The sequence below is a fragment of the Cetorhinus maximus genome, chromosome 19 (assembly GCF_964194155.1).
Source record: "Cetorhinus maximus chromosome 19, sCetMax3.hap1.1, whole genome shotgun sequence".
NCBI lineage: Eukaryota > Metazoa > Chordata > Chondrichthyes > Lamniformes > Cetorhinidae > Cetorhinus > Cetorhinus maximus.
In genome coordinates, this window is record NC_135897.1 from 13,045,857 (window position 1) to 13,069,650 (window position 23,794).

The 23,794-nt window shown below is 45.6% G+C and overlaps 1 protein-coding gene and 1 pseudogene across 1 annotated transcript in view; one reads left to right on the forward strand and one right to left on the reverse strand.

Moving 5' to 3' along the window:
• LOC144693663 (lactosylceramide 4-alpha-galactosyltransferase-like) overlaps positions 1-23,794 on the forward strand; it is a 278,016-nt gene that overhangs the window by 86,844 nt on the left and 167,378 nt on the right. The gene's annotated exons all lie outside the window — the stretch shown is intronic.
• LOC144694298 (lactosylceramide 4-alpha-galactosyltransferase-like) lies at positions 5,488-18,031 on the reverse strand (annotated as a pseudogene).

The window sequence follows — 23,794 nt, forward strand, 5'->3', positions numbered from 1 at the left end:
GGTGCGGCGTGCATGTGCAGAGTACATGAGCGATCAGTCCCAATAAATGCTTTTCTATGTTCTGCAGGCAAAAACTGAGAGCCATATGAGGGAGCGTTTGCGGACTGGTGGTGGGCACGGCATGCTGCAGCAGCTCTCCACCTATGAGGAGCAGGCCATGGAGCTGGGGAGGAGGCAGGCGGCCAAGTCGGCAGGTGTCGGCAAGGCTGGGGTGCAGCGGCCAGGTATTTGAGGGCCACAGTCCCATCCACTCTGTCTCCCACCATCCAAAGCACTGATGGTTGCTGCAATCGTTAATGCAGCAACACTGCTCATTCACAGACTGAGACAGTCAGACGTGTGGGTCATACACAAAGGTCCCTCAGCCCCTTGAGGATGTGCGTCTCTAGCACCTTCCAAAGTTGTCTTATCACATTTGTGACCACTATCCCCATGGCCTAACATGCCATGGCATCGCTGCTGCACATCCAAAGACTTATTGCATCTTAGGAGGGTTTGTACCTCCACCACCCTTTCAGCCAGTGTGTCCCACATTACTCTGTCCAAAAGGTCCTCAGCACCTCACCTGTCAACCTCATGGCACTCAACTTAAATAAATGCCACCACGTTAGTCATCCCTGCGCCAAGGGGAAATGTTGCCTTCTGTCCACCCGGTCTATGCCCCTCAGAACGGTATGAAGGTCAATAATGTGACCTGTCAATCTCCTGTGCTCCACGGCAAATGTCACAAGTGTTTGCAATGTTTCCTCATCACTCCAACTCTCCAGGCCAGCACGCATCCAGGTCAGGAACCTCTGCACTCTCCCCACTCCAATGCCATCCCTCCCATGAAACGCAGGTCACAACTGAACACAGAAGTGTAGCTGTGGCCTTGACAGCGTTTTCTGCACTTGCAACATGACCTCCCATTTCCTACATTCTGTTCCTCAGCTAATGAAGGCACGTCTGGCTTTGACCTTGTTAAACGCCTTATGTTCCTGTTCTGCTACCTTAACGGGTCTGCCCAGCAAGGTCCCTGTAATCGTCGTGACTTCCCACAGTCCTACCATTACTCCTGTATTCCCGTACCTTGCTTGTCTTGCTCAAGTGCTTAACTGAACACTTATCCACATAACATTCCACGTGGCATTCCTTAGGCCATCTGACCAGCCTGTCTGTATGCGCGTGTAATGTTTGGGCCTCCTCTTAACTATTTACCACCCCACCAATGTTCGTCTCCTTAGGTTCTTGAAGGGTGAGCGACTTATGAGGCTGGGGGGGAAAGGGATGAAAGGTGTTACTGACTGAACGCTAACTTGGTGTTAATCTCAGCATCACCACCACATGGCCATCCCCAAAAAGTCTGGAGCACCCCCTCCACACCTGAGGGCCAAGACTTGCAACTTGCGTCACATCCTTTCAGCCAGTCAGGCACCAGCGCAGTGACAAACACATCGGTGGGGATTATGACGTTGGCTAGTGTCCCGAGTCACAGTGGAGAGGGCACTTCACAATTGCTGGAGGAGATGGCAGGGACAGAGAGTGCCGATGGCGCCAGCAGCCAGAGGACTGCAGGGGACCAGGCACATGCTGAGTCGGGCAGTGATGATGTGCCTCTGGAGATGTCAACCATGCAGCAGCTGCAGGACAAGCGGCCGGGTGCGCGGGAGCATCTGACAGGGTTGCATGAGGGTGTGGTCTCTGTGGTGGAGGAATCCAGGCAGAGTGTCAGTGATGGCATGAACCTCAGGCAGAGCTTCAGGCTTCCTCCATTGAGAGATTGGCGACTCTCATGGAGAGGGGCTTCAATCAGATTGAGACTCTTCTGATTGGGTTACACTCTGACCTGCAAGCCCTCACAGTGCTAATGGTCACAAGTGGTCATTCACAATGTGGGAGATGTTCTGGGCACCAAGTGTCGCCACTCAGTGTCCATCCATCTGCGGTGAGCAGGGATGTCCAATGTAACCTCATGTCGGCGCAGCAGCTGCCTGTCGTCGCTGCGAGCTCCTCTCATGGCGCTCTGGATGAGGGCAGCAGCTCCTCCACCTCTCTGCCAGTGACTGTTGCATCCGTTGAGGCTGCGACAACTGGGGAGATGCCAGTTCTGGAACTGGCCACTCCCTCCCAGGCGGGGCCATCACAGGCTCCACGGGCCAGAGGGTCATCGAGGCCAACAGGACAGCAGAGTCAGCAGGCTGCCTCACAAGACACTCCAAGCGATGGGGTGGCACCTAGACATAGCACTCACAAACATAAGCATAAGGCACATTAGGCACTCCACGGGTTTGTCACTGGTGATTTTGTGTTGGCCCTAGATTAGGGAATATGTCATTATGTACTTCGGAGTAATGTTTGTGCTTTATTTTGGTGGGAATAAAGTCCACTTTTCTGACCATGGCTGAGGGTGTTTCCTTTGTGCTGTATTTGCATGTTTCACAGACATATCAAGAGTGTTTGAGTGGACATTGATGTTTCTGTACTAAGCCCTTAGTTGCAGCTGTTGAGGTGGAAGATGTAGCACCTAAGCGCCAAGTGTGGAAGTGCCAGGCAATGCTGGTCCTGCTGATCCATGTGTATGGAGCTAGCTGAAGATTCGTTGGATTAAAGTGCCCCAGGTTCCCCTGCCTCCTTGGTGTAGTAGCGGGTCAGTGTGCTGCCCCTCATCATCGCCCTGTGCTTCCTCATCCTCTGAGGCACTGCTGGATTCATCATGTGCAGCCTCATCCAGTGCGTCAAGGTCTTCATCGTCAACTGCATCCCCCCTTTCCAGCACAATATTGTGCAGGGCGCAGCAGACTACCACTATCACCGAGACACGATCTGGGGGCTACTGGAGTGCGCCCCCTGAGCGGTCCAGGCAATGGAAGCGCATCTTGAGAAGACCGATGGCTCTCTCCACCACAGCCCTTGTGGTGCCATAGCTCCTATTGTAGCGCTCCTCAGCTTCTGTTCTTGGATGGCGGAGAGGCGTCATGAGCCACCTTCTGAGGGGATAGCCCTTGTCACCCAGCAGTCATCCATCCAGTCGGGCTGGGGCACTGAAGATCCCCGGCACCTGGGAGTATCTGAGGATGTAGGCATCGTGGGAGCTGCCTGAGTACCTTGCACAGACTTGTAGAATCAGCATCCTGTGATCACACACTATCTGCACGTTCATGGAGTGGAAGCCCTTCCTGTTGACGAAGGCACCGGGCTCACCTGCTGGCGCCTTGATGTCCACATGTGTACAGTCTATAGCACCCTGGACACGGGGGAAGCCAGCAATGGTCGTGAAGCCTCTGGCTCGCTGTGCCTGACTTGCCTGGTCACAGCGGAAGTGGATGAAGGTCAATGCCCCTCTGAACAGAGCGTCTGTAACCTGCTTGACACAAGTGTGGACAGCTAATTGGGAGACACCACAAAGATCACCCACCGAACCCTGGAAGGAGTCAGAAGCATAGAAGTGGGGGGCAACTGTGAGCTTCAGAGCCGCTGGTATGAGGTGTCCACCCACACAGTTAGGGGAGATCTCAGGGCCAATCATCTGACAGATATTGTTGAGTGTTTCCCTTGACAGACGGTGCCTCCTTCGGCACTGCACCTCAGTCATATTGAGGTAGCTGCTTCGCTGCCTGTAAACCCTGGCAGCAGGATAGTGGCGTCTTCTGCGATCCCTTCAACATTGGACAACCTCTTGTCCCTGCGGGACTTGTGCCTGTGCCTGGCCTCCCAAAGGTGGCTCCCCTGGAGGCTGATTGTCCACTTCTGGCCTTCTCCTTATTCTATCCCTCCCTTCCTCCTCAGAGGAGCTGGCTCCAGTGGAGATGTCAGAACCCATACCCAGGCTAAATGGAGGCCCCCGGAAAGCCGCAGGCCTGATAAAGATTACTGTCTGCAGACTGCTGAGCTGAAGCTTCAAAGTACAGAGAAAGCTATTGGAAATCGATCTGAACTGCTAACAATCACACAGGCAACTTTAAAACACTTTCTGCATTAAATACTTCAGAAAAAAAACATTAACAACCCCTCTGAGCCCACAAATCCCGCCCGTGGATGAGGTTTGTTAAAAAATCAGTTACCCTCCTGCCCGTTGGGCCCGTGTGCCGAGCCGAAGATTGCACGGGCTCCTCAAAATCGGCGTCAATTGCCGAGTTAAGGACCTTAACAAGGCCTTTAATTAATGGCGGGCGGGCGTCGCGCTTCATAGTGCGACATTTTAAGCGCTGATGTGCGGGCTCTGCCACCTGCGCGTCAGCCATAAAATTCTGCCCCATATCGCCAAAGAACAAAGTGCAGTCTGAATAATTGAGATAAACATTAATTTTCAAAATTAAAATGTCCCTGACAATCTTCCTGATTCTGTAAATGATTCCTCTGGACCTGAAATTTTGCTTCTGAGGGTGGAATGATGCGCTCCCATTGGCAGTGCCCCATGCTGGATCATCCCGGCACATTGGCGTGATGGCACACCAAAGTGTCTCACAACTGTCCACAAGCGACGTGCACCTGGTGAGCTGCACTTTGTTCAGGACTTTGAGTTTAGTTTTCCTACCTTGCTTCGGGCAGCACTCGTGGTCATCAGCACCAGGCTTCACAGGCAGCACCACATCACTTTCAGGGGGGCTCACAGGCAGGTCTCTACCTACCAGACCAGCCGGGGGTCGGGGTGGGGGGGGGCTGCTTTTCAATAGCTGCAGGGCTGGGGCTTGCTTGGGGAAGGGGGAGAAGTGGCCTTAGGAAAGGGAAAGGCTGCAGGGCGAGAGCTGTGCTGGGGAAGGAGAGTATCCCAGGGTGTGTGTGGGGGCACATGTTGATCTGTGCAAGTGGCTTCAAGATGGTGAGGGCTGAGGAGGCAGTCTCCAGAGGAGATGAGGCCAGATGGCGATGTGAGGGTGTGTGTGTGAGAATGAGTGGTGATGTCCCTCGAGATGGTAGTGAGTGAGATGTCAGTTAATGTGTGATGGGCTTGTGCATGTGAGTTTAGAGTGATGAGATGGCAGCACAGGTGAGATCATTCATCTTCTTTCTGTACTGGATGGCCAACCTCTTTGGTGCAGCATTGGCACTGATCACCACTGCCACTGCCTCCCAAGCCGGAGTGGTGAGATTGCTGGCCCTCCTGCGGCCAGAGCAGGGGTGGGGGATATCACGGTGGGCCTCCGAAGGGCATCCCACTGACAGGCCACTGAACTCTTCTTGGCTTTCATGGCCATGTCTTCACTGGAGCAGCCCTGGGCAGGAAGCATTGAGAACTGTGTGGGTGGCTCCAGTTTAGATATGGCACCCAGAGTGAGGAAACAATGAGACAATGACGTGGCGAGCGATTCAGAGGCCACCCGCCAGTGAGACGTTGTGTTGCCAGTGTGAAATCGTGGAGCAGCATAGATCGCGGGCAGCAGTCGGCTTCCTGCCTGCCCCCGCCGACCCCACCCACCAAGGGCAAAATCCTGCCCAACTGGTATGTGGTTTGTCAGTGTAAATATTACTATTTTATTTTTACCAATAGCAGCTTTTGCCAAGCACAAATCAAGCAGCCAGCACTGTCCAATTCCTTAACTCTTTATACCAGTCAGCCAAGCGAGTGCTGCTGAACAATTCATCAAGATTCAAGGGCAAGATGATAACATTCGGGATTGAAGAAAGCAGAGGGAAGGCACTGAATTCAGATTATTGATAGGCTGATATGTTCCCATTGAATCCTTTCATGAAGTAATAAACAGTTTTATTTGGGTTTCTTCTAGCAGCTGATTCAACAGCACAAATAGACAATAGTGAAGGGTTTAGTCCTTCAGAGGTCTGCACAAGCATAATTCCGGGCTCTGTGGATGGGTGTGGAGGTTTCAAACTGACTAAGCGGCTTGAAGATTCTTTGACGAAGGCAGGTTTAGGTTTAGCAGGTTTAGGTTTAGCAGGTTTATTGTTGGAGACCATATAGTAGAAGATGAATAATATTACCATTGGGGCAAGTAATAATGCTTGGTAGCAGTTTTTCATAATTGGAGATTGTTCTTCAGTGATTTCTGTGAACAGAAAGAAAGGTTTAAGAAGGAAATAAAACAGCCCAATTGTGGTTTTATACAGTCACACCCTTGACAAACATCATTTATGATCTCAAAATCAAAATACTGCAGATGGTGGGAATAGAAATAAAAACAGAAGAAGCTGGAAATACTCAGCAAGTAAGGCAACATCTGTGGAGAGAGAAACTGTGTTAACCTTTCAGTTCTAATGAAAGATCATCGACCTGAAATGTTAACTGTTTCTCTCTCCACTGATGCTGCCTGACCCGCTGTGTATCTCCAGCACTTTTTGATTTTATCATCACTTATGAGTTATAGGGTGAACTTTTCATAATTTCCCAGATCGAATCAGTGCATCATTTTTGACAGCAAGAAGTGAATGAAATTCTCATCCAGCATTTCCATAACAGAGTTTAAGTTCAGAGGCAGTGCAATTAAAATTGTGAAAATGGCAGACTAACAACAGCAAGTAGAACCTCCCTCATTCTTTGAAAGGAGCTCATCCTCCTCAGGCAAACATGAATTATCTCCATTTAAAAAGTGACAAATGACTATGGGCATTGAGCCTTGCCCCAAATTCGCACCCAGGACACTCAAGCAACTGGACTTTCTTTGTTCTATTAAGATTCTGATCTCAAGGCAGATTTTCACTTAAGGCCTGGAGAAGGCAGCAATGTAATCAAGCAAGGCATCAAAGGTAATGATCTCTGCATTGTTACTTGAGCCATGCACCAATTGGCAAAAGGTTAAGCAGATTAGAGAAATAACTGTGTGGCTCAAAGAGAGTGGTGTGGGAAGAAGGGGGTTTCGATTCATGGGGCACTCACCAGTACAGAGGGAAGAGGGAGCTAATCCATTTGGATGAGCTCCATTTAAACTGGGCTGGGGCCATGTCCTTGCCAATCACATAACTAGGGCTGTGGACAGGGCTTTAAACTAATGGGGAGGGGAGAGGAGGCAGTGGGGTTGGAGGGGGGCTCGGGTAAAAAGAGGTTTAGCAATCTAAAGACAATGTTTGAAGCAACAGAGCAGTATAACAAATTGGATTGACAGGAAGAGTGGGCAGGCAGGAGCAGAGAGTTTAACAGAAATCATGCATCAGTGAATAAGGTAACTGCAGGGAATAGAAGTAGAAGCATGAAAGTAAAAGTTCTTTTATCTGAATGCACAAAGTATCTGAAATAATGAACTAGTGGCACAAACAGAAATAAATGGTTTAGATTTAATCACAATTATAGAAACATGGTGGCACAAACAGAAATAAATGGTTTAGATTGAATCACAATTATAGAAACATGGTGGCAAGGTGACTAAGGTTGTGAAATAAATATTCCAGGGTACACAATGGGTGGAATCTTGCTGAGTCATCAGGCTGTCAGCTGGAGAGCCAGCAAGAGGCCCACATTGCTTCTGACTTGTAATGAAGGCAATATAATAATTGTGGGGGCCTTCACATGGACTGGGACAATCATATTAGCAAGAGTTGCCTCGAAGGTGAGTTTATAGAATGCGTTTGTAACAGGAGCAATATCCCTTGGAATCAACTAGGGATAATACTATATTAGATCTAGTATTGTGCAATTAGGCAGGGTTAATTCATAATCTAATAGTAAAGGACCTACTGGGAAATAGTGATCATAATACCACTGAATTCCATTTTAAATTTGAAAGTTACATACTCCAATCACAGACAAGAATTTTAAATTTAGACAAAACCAATTACATCTGTATGAAGGGAGAATTGGCTAAGGTTGATTAGGTGAATAGATTAAAAGGCATGGTGATAAATGGACAGTGGCAAACACTTAAAGATAAGCAATTGAAAATGTTCAACAAAAATACATTGCAATGAAAAACAAAAACTCAGCAAGAAAAACACATCCGTGACTCACTCATGAAGTTAAGGACAGTATCAGATTTAAAAAGCAGGCTTATAATGTTGCAAAGAACAGAAGAAAGTCTGAAGACTGGGAATGTTTTAGAAACAAGAAAAAGGCCACCAAAAATTGAAGAAGGAGTAAAAGTAGAATATGAGTGTAAACTACCCAGGAATATAAAACCAGAAAAGAGAATGTAAGAGGTATTATAAGTATATGGAAAAAGGAAGAGAGTAGCTAAAGTAAACTCTGGTCCCTTAGAAGTAGAGATAGGAGAAATTATCATGGGGAATGAGGAAATGGCAAAGGAATTGAACCAATATTTTGCGTCTGTCTTCACAGTAGAAGACACAAGTTCCATTCCAGGAATAGAGGGTAACCTAGGTGCCAAGAAAATGAGGAAATTAAGGAAATTATTGTCAGCAAAAAAAAAGTATTGGAGAAACCTAAGGGACTGAAATCTGACAAATCCCCAGAACTTGATGGCCTACACCCTAGGGTTCAAAAAGAGATAGCCACAGAGATGGTGGATGTACTGAGTACGATTTTCGAAAACTTCTTAGATTCAGGGAAGATTAGAGTTTGGCATGAGTAACATTGCTTTTCAAAAAGGGAGGGAGAGAAAACAGTGAACTACAGACCAGTTAGCCTAACATCAGTCATTGGGAAAATGAATTTATTGAAAAGGAAGTCTTAACAATGCACTTAGAAAAGTATAGCATGATTAAAACAAGTAGGCATGGTTTTATAAAAGGGAAATCTTGCTTGGCAAGTGTTTTGAGGATGTAACTACCCAGATAGATAAAGAGGAATCAGTAGATGTAGTGTACCTGGATTTCTAAAAGGCGTTCTACAAAGTGCCACACAAAAAGGTTTATAGGCATGACAAGGGTTCATGGAGTGGGGGGAGGGGTAGGGGGGGGAGGGGGTGCGGGGCAGTGGGGGTGGTGTGATACATCAGCATGGATAGTGGATTGGTTAATGGATAGGAAACAGAGAGTGATTGTTATTTCACCAAGTTCCTCTCTCCCTTCCACCTCCTGATTTACAGCTTTTACTGGAATGTTTTTGTATCTTCAATAGTGAAGACAAAAGCAAAATATTTCATTTCATCCACCATTTCCTCATTATCAACTATTAACTCCCACTGTCACTCCCTCTAGAGGACCAACACTCAATCTACTTAAACTTTTCCTTTTTAAATACCTGTAGAAATACTTGCTATCTGTTTTTACATTTCTAGCTAGCTTCCTCTCATACTCTAATTTCTTTCTCCTGGTTAACCTTTTAGTCATTCTCTCCCGTTCCTTATATTCTGACCAATTATCTGACCTGCCACTCATTTTTGTGCAGTTATATGCTTTTTCTTCAAATTTGATTCTTTCCTTAACTTCTTTAGTTAGCCACGGATGGTGGGTCCTCCCCTTAGAATATTTCTTTGTAGAAGGAATATACTTATTCCGAATATTCTGAAATATCCCTGTAAATGTCTGCCACTCCTCCTCTATTGATCTATTCTCTAGCCTAGTTTCACAGTTGTTTTCAGCTAGCTGAGCTTCTCATGCCCACATAGTTTCCCTTATTTAAGTTTAAGATACTAGTCTTAGACCCACTCTTCCCTTTCAAACTGGATATAAAATTCAATCATATTGTAGTCGCTGCTACCTGGGGGTGCCTTTGTTCTGAAGTCATTAACTAATCCTGTCACATTACACAATACCAAGTGTAATATAACCCGTGTGTGTGTGTGTGTGTGTGTGAGAGAAAGAGTGTAAGAGAGAGAGTGTGTGTCAGAAAGAGAGAGAGAGTACGTGTGTGTGTGCGTGTGTGTATGTGTCTGTGTGCATGTGTGTGTACGTGTGCGTGTGCATGAGATCAAGTGCCTGTGGGTGTAAGAGAGAGTGTGGATGAGTGTGTGCATACATGTGTGTGCGCGAATGAGAGTGAGCATGCATATGAGAGTGTGTACGCGTGAATGAGAGTGAGTGGCAGTATGAGTGTGTGTGTGAGTATGAGAGTGTGTGTGTGTCAGTGAGAGAGAGTAAGTGTGCGATTGAGTGAGTGAGAGTGTGCGAGTGAGAGTGTGTGAGAGAGAGAGTGTGTGTGCACATATATATATATATAAAAATAAATAAAGATAATCAGTGTTTATGGGATCGTAAAACCATAAATATTAATGGGTTTGGAGGGGATTGAATGGGGGTTTGGAGGAGGTTGGAGAAGGATTAGACAGGGAGTTGGTGAAGGTTAATGCGGGGCTTAGGGGGAGGTTAGGGGGAGGTTGGAGGAGGGTTAATGGGATGGTTGGGAGGAAGGCGGAGGGCAAGTTAGGAGGTGGTTAGAGGGTGTTTGAAGGGAGGTTGAGGGATTAGAGGGGGAGGTTAGAGGGGGAATGCAGGGGGTGTTGAGGGATTTGGAAGGGGGGTGGGGGAGATTGGTGGACGTTAGCTGGTTTGGAGGGGAATTGGAGAAAGGTTGGATTGACGAAGTTATAGGGGGTTGGGGGGTGTTCAGGTGAAGCAGGAGGGGGAGATTGGAGGGGGTTGGAGAGTGGTGAGGGAGGTTGAAGGGGCATTGGGGGAGGTTAGAGGAGGGGCTGGGGTGTGGTTGGAGGGGGTTTTGGGGTGTGGTTGGATTGGGGTTGGAGTGTGGTTGGAGAGGGACTTGGGGTGTGGTATAGGGAGAGTTGGGGTGTAGTTGGATGGGGCGAGGTTGGATGGGGGTTGGGGTGTGGTTGGGGGGAGTTGGGGTGAAGTTGGATGGGGGGGAGGTTGGATGGGGGCTGGGGTGTGGTTGGGGGGAGTTGGGGTGAAGTTGGATGGGGGGAGGTTGGATGGGGGTTAGGGTGTGGTTGGGGGGAGTTGGGGTGCGTTGGATGGGGGGAGGTTGGGGGGGAGTTGGGGTGTGGTTGGATGGGTGGGAGGTTGCATGGTGGTTGGGGTGTGGTTGGATGGGGGTGGGGGTGTGGTTGGAAGGGGGGGTTGGGGTGTGGTTGGATGGGGGGGTCTGGGTGTGGTTGGATGGGGGGGTCGGGGTGTGGTTGGAGGGGTGGGTCGGGGTGTGGTTGGATAGGGGGGTTGGGGTGTGGTTGGATGGGGCGGTCGGGGTGTGGTTGGATGGGGCATTGTGGGGGAGGTTGGATGGGGGGTGTTGAGGTGTGGTTGGATAGGGGGGTTGGGGTGTGGTTGGATGGGGGGGCCAGGTTGTGGTTGGATGGGGGGGTTGGGGTCGGGGTGTGGTTGGATGGGGGGGGTCGGGGTGTGGTTGGATGGGGAGGGTCGGGTTATGGTTGGATGGGGGGGTCGGGGTGTGGTTGGAGGGGGGGGTCAGGGTGTGGTTGGATGGGGGGGTTGGGGTGTGGTTGGATGGAGGGTTGTGGAGGAGGTTGCAGATGGTTAGGGTTTGGGTGGATGGAGGGAGTTTGCGGTGGGGAGGAGTTGGATGGGCTAGTTGGAGGAGTGGAGATTAGCTACAGAGCTGAATTGTTTTGGAAATGTGGTGATTTCTGTGTTGCCACTTTCCTGACATCAGCTGATTGCTGTGTGATTAATTATCCTTAGAGAATCAGCATTGGGCCTCTAATTTCACCATTGTTACAGTCACTCTGCCTACTGCAAGAAGATATAATGAAAGAAAGACAAAACCTACATTTATACAGCACTTTTCACAATGTCCAAATCACTTTACAGACAATGAAATACTTTTGAGTTGTAGTCACTGGTATAATATCTGGCCTGTACCGGCTTAAGTTTAGAAGGCTGAGGTATTTATAATAATAAATGTTAAAGGATAAGGTAGATACACATAGACTAGAAATGACTTACCTGCATGATAAGGTCAGAAATGGATGTTCACTGATGATGTTCAGTTCTATTTGCAACTCCTCAGATACTGCAGCAAGACCTGGACAACATTCAGGCCTCGGCCGATAAGTGACAAATAACATTCACAACACACAGGTGCCAGGCAATGACCACCTTCTACAAGAGAGAATCTAACCACATTTGCTTGACTTTCAATGGCATTACAATTGTTAATTCCCCCACCATCAACATCCTGGGGGTTACCACTGACCAGAAACTTAAATGGGCCAGCCATATAAATACAGTGGCTATAAGACCAAGTCAGAAGCTGGGAATTCTGTAGTGAGTAACTCACCTCCTGACTCCTCAAAGCCTGTCCACCATCTACAAGGTACAAGTCAGGAGTGTGATGGAGCACTCTCCACTTGCCTGGATGAGTGCAGCTCCAACAACACTCAAAAAGATCAGCATCATCCAGGACAAAGCAGCCCACTTGATTGGCACCCCATCCACCATCTTCAACATCCACTCCCTCCACTACCAATGTACAGGGGCAGCAGGGTGTAGCATTGATAAGATGCACGGCAGCAACGCACCAAGGCTCCTTCGACACCACCTTCCAAAGTAACGACTGCTACCATCTCATAAGGCAAGGACAGTAGACGCATGGGAACACCTGAAAATTCCCCTCCAAGCCACACACCCATCCTATCTTGGAACTATATTGTTGTTCTTTCATTGTCACTGGGTCAAAATCCCAGAATTCCTTCCCTAACAGCACTGTGTGTGTATTTACACTACATGGATAGCAAGTGGTTCAAGAAAGTGGCTCACCGCCAGCTTCCCAAGGGCAATTAGGGACGCGGAATAAATGCTGGCCGAGCCAGTGATGTCCACGTCCTGTGCACGAATTAAAAATAACTTATTTCCTCTGGCGGGAGAATGCAGAACAAAGAGACACAATCTTATTATCAGAGCCAGGTATTAGAAATCAGGAAACGCTTTCCACACAAGGAGTAATGAAAATCTGGAACTCATTCCTCCAAAAGGCTGCAGTTGCTGTGATAATTGAAATTGGTGAGAGAGAGCTTGAGAATTGCTTTTATTTCAAACAAGGTAGATGAATTTACGAGCAACTTGTCAAGATTTCTAACCTTGTGCCCAAATATACGGCAAGTAAATAATCCGTTAAAAATGAGAAAACAAGTAGAATAGCGTCTAAAAAAGAAACAGAAAATGCTGGAAATGCTCAGCAGGCCTGGCAGCATCTGTGGAGAGAGAAACAGAGTGAACATTTCAGATTGATGCTGAATAGCCCTGGTGAAATCAAACTGAGCATTCGTGAGCAGGTTAACCCTGAGTAAGCACTGTGTGCGAGTACACTGAGGGATGAGGCGGCCACTTTGGAAAGGGGAAGTGCTGCTGGTAAAGGTAAAGGCACAAGCTGTGAGGAGGCAGAGGCCTTGATGTTTTGCATCTTGTGCAGTACCCTCTGCCGGGCCTTGCCTGTAAAGGACTTCCTTGAAACATTAACACGAAACGTTAACTCTGTCTTCCACTCCACAGATGCTGTCAGACCTGATGAGTTTTTCCAGCTATTTTTGTTTTTGTTTCTTGAAACATACTTCTTTAGCTGAGCATTTAGTCATTAAACCTAATGCCTCCTTAAGTGTCTTGGAGTCAAATCTTGTTTGGCACTGCTTCTGCCACGCGCCTTAGGACATTTTATTATATTCAAGCACTATATAAACAAAAGTTGATGTTGACATTTAATCTAAAGTTTCTGAATTGGGGTGTGAGAAACCTGCAATACCTGACAGCAAAAATAATTGCTCGTCAGTTAAAACAAATTCAAAAGGACTTGGGTTTAATCAGAGTTAGGGGAAGTTGTTTTTGTCTTTCTTTGCCATCACTTGAGTTGAACTGGACTGCAATCAGGGATCAAAGTTTTTTTTGAGGGCTCCATTTAAGATTCCTTCGAGGGCTAGTTTTTGATTTACAGTGGCTCATTTTTCATTCTCATTCACTCCTTTATTTGGCGATTGCAGTGACATAGTAATGTTATCTTCTGTATTTGTGTTGAGGTTCTTCAATGTTCTTTAGGCAAGATAGCACAAAAACCAAACGTAAGGACTCTATAATACATAGCAGCTCAATGAGCTTATCCAATCACAAGACAAAGATTGATCAGATCAAAATAGTATGCTTACCAAGTGTTAATGCCAGATCAAACAACTTATTTTGCAAAGTAACACCTTTGCTTAGCAACACAGAGCCCATGTTTTGTGCAATTGCAGTTCAAAAAAACAGAACAGAGAAAATATGTATGTAATGTGGGTAAACAGTTTCGATTGAAATGAAAGTTTCCATTATAATCAAAACATTCATCTATAGTTTCTTCTTATCTTAGTACATCTTTTACTCCTCATGAAAAGTTCAAGTTGTTCACAATAATTGAGCAAAGAGCAAACAGTTTGTAAGAAAAAATAAATAAACATGGTTCTCTGATATTTCTGTCATTTTCCCAGTGTCCATCATTATATCTCTTCTTGTTCCTCAACATTCCATGTCTTTGTAAAATCATGTTCTGTTTTTTCCTCTTCTTCTTCATGCATGTCTGCAGGATGTGCAGCCTGAGAGTTTGATGCTTCTTCAGACAAGGTAGCTGATGATGGCTGATGCATACCATACAGTTCACAGTAGTACCACAGTATCTTTACAGTGCAGAAGGAGGCCTTTTGGCTCATTGAGTTTGCACTGGCTCTCTAAAACAGTGGTCCACCTAGTTCTATTTCCCTGTCTTATTCCCATAACCTTGCACATTCTCTCTTTTCAGGTAGCATTCCACTTCTCTTTTGAATACCTCGATTGTACCTGCCTCCACCACACTTTGAAGAAGATTATTCCAGACTCCAACCACCCTCTGGGTGAAAAAAAGTTTCCCCGCATCACATTTACTCCTTTTACCAATTATTTTGAATCTGTGCCCTATAGTTCTTGATGTTCTCTTGATTGGGAACAGTTTCTCACTATTTACTCTGTCCATAGCCCTCAGGATCTTGAATACCTCTATCAAATCTCCTCTCAGCCTTCTTTTCTCCAAGGAAAAGAGTCCCAGCCCCTCCAATCTATCCTCATAGTGACAGTTCTTCATCCTGGGAATCATCCTTGTGAATCTCTTCTGCACTCTTTTGTAGTAATCTGAGATGTAATATACCTTTAAGACAAGGGCTGTAATGTAAGGTCACATGATCTTATTGTCCAATAGCAGAGTGGTGGAGGCTACCTCTCTGTGGACGAGTCTTGAGTTAGACACTGAAGAGTGAAGACAGAGTTTTGAGTTGTGAGCACACAAGTGTAGCTGCAGGTTTTAGTTTGTAGATAAACAGCATGTGTTTATTCTAACAATGATCCCCGATGGTCTCTGTCTCTGTATCAACTCGATCACCCTGAATCAGGTGTGCAACCCGGATTCTTTAGCCCCAACAAACTGCTGATGAGAGTAAAAGTACAAAAAATCACAGAAAAAATAAGGTAAAAGGCGAGGGAGAACGAAAGAAGTCAGAAGAACCAAAATCAGGCTGTACCTCATACGGTAGTTGCAAGTAAAAGAAAATTTCCTTCTTGATCATCGAAGAATTCCCCTCAGAGCATGTCGCAATTTGGGAGAGCGGAGCCTTTTGATCTAACCCCGGACCACTGGTTTCACTATGCTGAACTTACTCTTCTTCCGGGCGAATGACATTGCAGGGGAGAAGAGGCACGTGATCCTTCTGACCCACGTGTGGGAATAAGACATGCAGACTAATTCCAAATCTGTTGGTACCCTGTGCCCCAGACTCAAAAAGTTTTGATGACTCAGTGAACCTCGTAAAGAATCATTACCAGCCCAAGCCGTCGGTGATGATGCAACGGTTTAAATTTAACTCAAGAAGTAGAGCTATGGGGGAGACTTTTACTTGTTATGTGGCAAGTCTGAAGCAATTAACTGAATATTTGCGAGTTTGGTACATCTATCAATGATTTGCTTAAAGATCATTTGGTGTGTGGTATAAATGAAAATGCGATTCAGAAGAGATTACTGTCTGAAACAAAGTTGGATTTTCAGAAGGTGTTGGAAATTGCTCTGGCAATGGAAGGTGCAGTGCGAGACTCAGAACCTACACAAGGAGTGCAAAATGGTCCTCCACATTGGGCAGGGACCCTCAACCAAAAAGAGTGCGCAAGCGCCGAGCTTTACTCAGAAGCAGGAAGCAGCCACCGCTAGTAGACAAATTAAAACGGATAATGGATAAAGCAAAAACATGGCATAATAATAACAGAGGTGGTACCAGACAATCCTGTGATGAATCACAGTTTAAAAAGATCAAATGTTTCTTCTACCATCGATATGGACACCTCATAGACATTGTAAAGATAGAATCAGGCAGACTTGCAAACAAAAGCAAAAACTCAGTAAAATAAACAGCATTGAAAAACCTGAAGTAATCGATTCTGATACCTATTCATTATATAATTTAAAGGTAGGAAGAACAGAGCCTATCTATGTAACCAAGAGAGTGAATGAGAAGCCTATCAGAATGGAGATGGGTACCGGTGCAGCCACTACAGTGATCGGTGAGCATACTTTTAAATACTTGAATCATGGAGAACGTAAGCTGAATTTAGAAGAAACTGGTGACAAATCAAAAACTTACACGGGAGAAGACATTTTAGTCAAGGGCGTATGTAAAATCATAGTACACTACAGAGCTCAAGCAGTGAGATTGCCTTTGATGGTAATAGCAGGCGAGGGACCTTGGATGAAACTGGCTGAAAGAAATTAAATTGGAATGGATGGAAATCTTCTAACTGAGAACTAAGGGGCTTTCACAGCTACTACAAAAATATGCCTCAGTTTTCAAGGAAGAGCTTGGAAAAATTGAGGGGCTACAAGCAAAAATTCATGTAGATCCAGGGGCAACACCAAAATCCATGAAGGCAAGACCAGTACCTTATGCAATAGGGATATGGTAGACCTTCGACATGCATAAGGAAACCCCCAGAGAGACCGACATTATAAATAATTGATCTGTGTAAATAACTTGATACATTGAAAGAATTGTAAAATGTATTTTTCAGTAAAGGGGGAGGGATGTAGTAGCCTGATATGTAATATACCTTTAACACAAGTGTTTAATGTAAGATCACATGATCTTAATACCCAACAGCAGAGTAGCACCGGTTACCTCTGTGGAGTTACACACCGAAGAGTGAAGACAGAGTTTTGAGTTGTAAGTACACAAATGTAGTTCAGAATCACAGAATCACAATGCAGAAGAGGCTCTTCAGCCCATCGAGTCCGCACTGATACATGAGAAACATTAGTTACTGAGTTTAGTTTGTAAATAAACAGCATGAGTTTATTCGAACAATGATCTCCTGACGTTCTCTGTCTCTGCACCAAGTCGGTCACCCTGAATAAAGTGTACAATCTGGATCCTTTAGCCCCAACAGACCAAAGTGCCCTGGATTCAACACCTCTCCAATGCCTTCAAGTATGGTGCCCAGAACTGGACACAATACTTCAGATGAGGCCTAACTAGCGTCAACATGACATCCTTACTCTTGTACTGAATGCCCTATTAATAAAACCTAAAATACTATATGCTTTATTAACTTTATTAAGGGGTTGGAGAATGAGGCAGCCTTGGTGGATTCCTGCACCACCTGCCTTTTTCTGTTAGATACTCTGGAGGTCACCTATTCCCTCTCTGCCTGTGTACTTCTTAGCTGCGTTGTGACCACCTCTCTATAAGCGTGCTATCCAAGTAATCCTCAGCCTTGTGGATGCGCCCCAGCTGCTGCTCAAGCCCTGCAACTCAGAGTTCAGGTTTCTGCAGCTGGTGACACTTCCCTGCAGATGTAGTCATTGAGGGCATTTTGTGCCTGCATGACTTCCCACACCCCACAAGATGCACATTCCACATGGTTGAGCTGCACTGACATACCTTATACTTTATATAAAGCATTTACTACAGTATTTACTAATTCATTTTAATTATTATCTTAATTTAGAATAATTCCCATGCATACTACAATTTACTGTGTTTATCTCAGCCCTGCCCCTTCTCACACTCTTTTAACTCTCCGACTCCACTCTCAGTCTCGCCCCTTCTCAAGCTCTTTTAACTCTCCGACTCCACTCTCAGTCTCGCCCCTTCTCACACTCTTTTAACTCTCCAACTCCACTCTCAGTCTTGCTCCTTCTCGCGCTCTTCTAACTCTCCGACTCCGGTCTCAGTTTCTGTGGTCTTCTCACTTTTTTACCTGCTTTGTACAAGCTGGTTATAGCTGATTTCACATTGAAGTCATCCTCAGGGAAGCCCATGGCGAGATCATCTGGAGGATGTCAATGGTTTGGGTCTTGAGATTGACTCTCCCATCACTCATGTGGGAGAAGGCCCTCTCTACTTTGGCTGTGGTATTACTTGTATGACCGCCATTTGTTGGAAAAAGTTAGAGAACTTGTCTTGCTTCTGTTGGAGAGGCTACTCCAAAAAATGTGCCACAGCAAGGCACTACAGTATTTTTAAACTTTCTGCTTTAGTCAGACCCACTCGGTCATAGCTCATTAAACATTGCATCCATGGGATGCAAGGATATCCTTGAAGTGTTCCAGCAATACTTTCACATTGACACCTCCATAGTGTTTCAGCTCCTGTGGCCAGTATTTCTGGATCAAGTTTAGTCACTGCTCCAAGAATCTTGTTGGTTGACAATGAGCCAAATCACTCTTGTCGGCAGTGGGCTAATGTCTCAATATGGTTTCTGCAAGCTTGGGGGAAGCAGCTTCACCTCCTGCAACTCCTTTCAATTCAATGCCTTTGTAGGTCCCCTCACGGCACTCTCCTCTGATGGGTCACTGGGGCCATTGCATTCCTGCGTCATGTCACTGGAGACTTCTTGGACTGTGATAACGCTGTCAACTACCACAGGTATGCTTACATTTGTCTTGTTGGAAGAAACGAGAGAGGTGCGATAGTTTCTCCAAAACATCCATCTACTGTGCCATATTGAGAAGGAACTTGGTAGGAGGTGAGCCCTTTTATCATTCCCCTTGCTTTAGAAGCATCTTCTTTATTGACTGCAGCCTGCTGCTCACTTATGTCATTTAGATGGGCAACACCAGTGGGATATATCCCGTCCAATGTCATCAGTTCTCATCGCCTGTGATCAACTCAATGTGTACCCTCTAACCGTGTTGATCTCGGGATGGTTTCCTCTAGCAAGTCAGCCATTTCACTGAGCTCCCAAAAATGACTTTCTGTGGAATGATGTGTATAAGGTTAAGAAGCCATCAATCTCTCTGGTGAAGCAGCTGCCTCTGTATGCTTCTTTGGTGGCAAGTTCTAATCAATGTGCCACACGGTGGACTCTAATTAGTCATAATATCTCAGCAGCTGGCTTTGCGGAGCTGCCATCTCTGTGGCCATAGCCAACGCCAACCCCATCTCCACCATAGCCTATCAGGTTCTTCTTGCACTCTGGGATGCAGTCCAAGATTCCATCTGCTTTTGCATGCTCAACATCTTGGATTCCAAACAACCTCATGTGGGATACCATTGTCTAGGTACTTGATGTGCAACAAAAAACTCTTTTTGTTACGCCTGTCAGTGCTGCCATCCATCAGAATGTTTATATAGCATGGGGATTGCACCTGAGTGTTGCAGCCCTGATGAATAGCTTCAGCCAAGAAGTGAGTGAAGGTGCGCTCTTGTGTTGGTGTCCCATACGTGTTTCCAAGATCCACACCATGTCGTTTCTCGAGACAGACAACAGAAGGAAAGGAGGTAAATGGGAGACAGGCTCTGTAGCTCCTCACAGAATCTGTCTCCAAGGCTCGCTCGCTGCAACTCCTCCATCTAACTGAACATCGTTTACTCATTTTCTGGGCCTTTGCCTTCATCACAGAGGGAGCAGAATGCATGGCGCGGTGGATATAAATCGGGATATATAAACAACCATGGACGGAATCATCCCAGATTTGCACTAAGTGTGGTCGCGAGCGGTAAAACAACAATTTACCCAACGGCCACAATGACGGTTTCTCACGTCTTATCATCCCAAACTCGCCACATTAATTATGTATTCCTGGGAATGCATCGTTTCCATGGCAGGCGGGCTCTCATTCGCCTGCTGTGCCACCATCTCGCCACTTCATCATACCTGGCACCATATTTAAAGTCCAGCCGCGCGCACACCTCTCGGTGCTTCCAGCCCACGACTGCTGCACAGGAGACATGGCCCCTGAAAGGCAAAAGGACCGCAGCCCCCAGGTTCAATGTTGCCTCCCTTGAGTGCCTTTTGGATCCAGTGGAGGCTTGTTGTGAAAGCAGGGGTAGACCATTCGGCCCCTCGAGCGTGCTTTACCATTCAATAAGGTCATGGCTGATCTTCTTGTGTTTCGATTTCCACATTCCCATCTAACCCCAGTAACCTTTGATTCCCTTGCCTAACAAGAATCTATCTACGATAAAAGCAAAATACTGCGGATGCTGGAATTCTGAAACAAAAACAGAAAATGCTGGAAAAGAGCTCTGAAGAAGAGTCATATGGATTTGAAACATTAACTCTGTCTTCCTCTCCACAGATGCTGTTCGACCTGCTGAGTTTTTCCAGCATTTTATGTTTTTGTTTAAGAACCTATCTACATCTGCCTTAAAAATATTCAATGACCCCTCTTCCAACACCTTCTGAGGCAGAGAGTTTCAAAGTTGCACAACCTTTTAAAAGAAAAAAATTCTCCTCATCTCTGTCCTAAAAGAGCGAATCATAATTTTAAAACAATGGCCCCTAGTTCTGGACTCACCCACAAGAGGAAACAACCTTTTGACGTCCACTTTGTCAAGGCCGTTCAGGATCTTGTACACTTCAATCAAATCATCCCTCACTCTTCTAAACTCCAGTGGAAACAAGCCCAGTCTGTCCAACCTTTCCTCATAAGAAAACCCACTCATTCCAGGTATCAATCTAGTAAACCTCCTCTGAACCATCTCCAATGCATTTACATCCTTCCTTAAATAAGGAGACCAAAACTGCACATAGTATTCGAGGTGCAGTCTCACCAATGCCCTGTATAACTGAAACATAACATCCTTACTTTTATGTTCAATCTCTCTCGTAATAAAGGATAGCATTCCATTAGTCTTCTTAATTACTTGCTGTACCTGCATACTAACTTTTTGTGACTCATGTACTATAACACCTAGATCCCTCTGCACCTCAGAATTATGCAGCCGTTCTCCATTTACTTAATACTCTGCTTTTTTGTTCTTCCTGCCAAAGTGAACAACTTCACATTTTCCCACATTAAACTCCATTTTCCAGATCTTTTCCCACTCATTTAACCTATCTATACCCATCTGCAACCTCCTCATGCCCCTTTCACAACATACTTTCCTACTTATCTTTGTGTCATCTGCAAATTTAGCCACCATGCCTTCACTCCCTTCATCTAAGTCATTGATGTAAATCGTAAAAAGTTGAGGCCCCATCACAGACCCCGGTGGGGCTCCACTCGTCACATCCTGCCAATCTGAAAAAGACCCATTTATGCATACTCCCTGCTTTCTGCCAGCCAGCCAATCTTCTTCCCATGCTAATATGTTACCCCTAACACTACGTGCTTTTATTTTCCGTAGTTATCTTTGATGTGGCAGCTGATCAAATGCCTTCTGGAAATCCAAGTACAGTATGTCTACAGGCTCCCCTTTATCCACTGTGCATGTTACTCCTTCAAAAAACTCCAATAAATTGGTTGAAAATGATTTTAACTTCACAAACCCATGCTGACTCTTTCCGATTGCTTGGAGGTCTTCCAAGTGCCCAGCTATAACCTCCTTAATGATCGATTCTAATAACTTCCCCACGACAGATGTCAAGCTAACTGGCCTATAGATTTCTGTTTTCCACCTCCCTCCCTTCCTGAATAGGGAGGTTATATTTGCAACTTTCCAGTCTAATGGAACCTTTCCAGAATCTAGTGAATTTTGGAAAATTAACATCAGCGCATCAACTACCTCATTAGCTACATCTTTTAAGACCCTAGGATGTAGCCCATCGGGACACAGAGACTTGCCAGCCCACAGCTCCATCAATTTGCTCAGTACCATTTCCTTAGCGATTTCAATTTCACCAAGTTCCTTTTTCCTGTTTACCTCCTGATTTGCAGCTATTACTGGAATGTTTTTTATATCCTCTATAGTGAACACAGAAGCAAAATATGTGCTCATTTCTTCCACCATTCCCTTATTATCTACTATCAACTCCCCACTGTCACCCTCTAGAGGACCAACAATCACTTTACTTACTCTTTTCCTTTTTAAGTACCTGTAGAAACTCTTGCTATCCGTTTTACATTTCTAGCTAGCTTCCTCATTCTCTAATCTCTTTCTCCTGATTAACCTTTTAGTCATTCTCTGCCGTTCTTTATATTCTGTCCAATCATCTGTCTTGCTCCTCATCTTTGCGGAGTTGTATGCGTTTTCCTTAAGTTTGATGCTTTCCTTAACTTCTCTAGTTAACCACGGATGGTGGGTCCTCCCTTTAGAATTTTTCTTTATAGTATGAATGTACTTATTCTGAATACTCTGAAATATCCCCTTAAATGTTTGCCACTGTTTCGCTATTGATCTATCCTCTAGCCTAGTTTCCCAGTTCACTTCAGCTAGCTCAGCTTTCATTCCCACGTAGTTGTCCTTATTTAAGTTTAAGATACTAGTCTTAGACTTACTCTTCTCCTTTTCAAACTGGATGTAAAATTCAATCATATTGTAGTCGCTGCTACCTAGTGGTGCCTTTACTCTGAGTTCACTAATTAACCCTGTCACATTACACAATACCAAGTCTAATATAACCTGTTCTCTGGTTGGTTCCAGAACATGCTGCTTTGAGAAACTATCTCGAAAACATTCTAAGAACTCCTCATCCAGGTTACCAATCTGATTTTTCTAGTTTATATGTAGATTAAAATCACCCATGATTATTGCCATCCCTTTATCACAAGCACCCAATATTTTCTCTTGAGTACTTTGTCCTCCACTGTGGTTACTGTTAGGGGGCCTGTAGACCACTCCAACAAATGACTTTTTCCCTTACTATTCCTCAGCTCCACCCAAACCGATTCTACAACCTGATCTCCTGAACCAAGGTCATCTCTAAATATTGCACCAATGCCCTCTTTGATTAACAGTGCTACCCCTCCACCTTAACCCAGCTTTCTATTCTTCTTGAATGTCATGTACCCTTCAATATTAAGACCCCAACCTTTGTTGTCCTGCAGCCATGTCTCTGTAATTGCTATCAGATCAAATTTATTTACTTCAATGTGACCATCAATTCATTTACTTTGTTATGAATGCTACGTGCATTCAGATAGAGAACCTTCAGTTTTATCTTGTTAACTTTGTAACATCTAGTCTTGATTGTTAATGTATTCTTCGGTTTTTTCTCTCTGTGGCTTCCTGCCATTCTCTGACCCTCAGAGGATGAATGATCTCCTCCGTTCCACCAGGGTAAGTCACTCTTCTCATTACTCTCAACTCACACAGTCACAAATCCATCACACACCCACAAGGCCCTCACTCACTACCAGTTCAAGGGACATCACCATTCACTCTCTCACATACACACCTTCATTGTCCTCATTTCGTCCATTGGACCACTCACCACCCACACATGCCAGTCATACTTATCATCTGGCCTGGCAGGTGTCCTGCTTATAGTCTCTCAATCTCTACTTGTGCAGGACAAGCTGGCACACAACAAGGGGGAAAGGACTCTTACCAGTGGAAGAATGCTTGAAATCAAGCGGACTTTGAAAACAGGGCCACCCACTGTCTGATCCACAGCAGGCGGAGGCAGGGACTACACTGGTGTCCAGCACTCGGAGGATTGCTGCAGGCCAGAACGTTGCTGAGTCCGAGTCAGATGAGGAGCCTCTGGACTCGGTCATGTTACAGTTGCTGGAGCTGCAAAGGCAAGCTCGGGAACATCAGGAAGGAATGTCCGCTGCACTCCTCAGATTGCAAGGCATGATGGAGGACTCTGTCTGCCTTCAGGCTGAGGTGATAGCACTGGCATGCCAATGCAC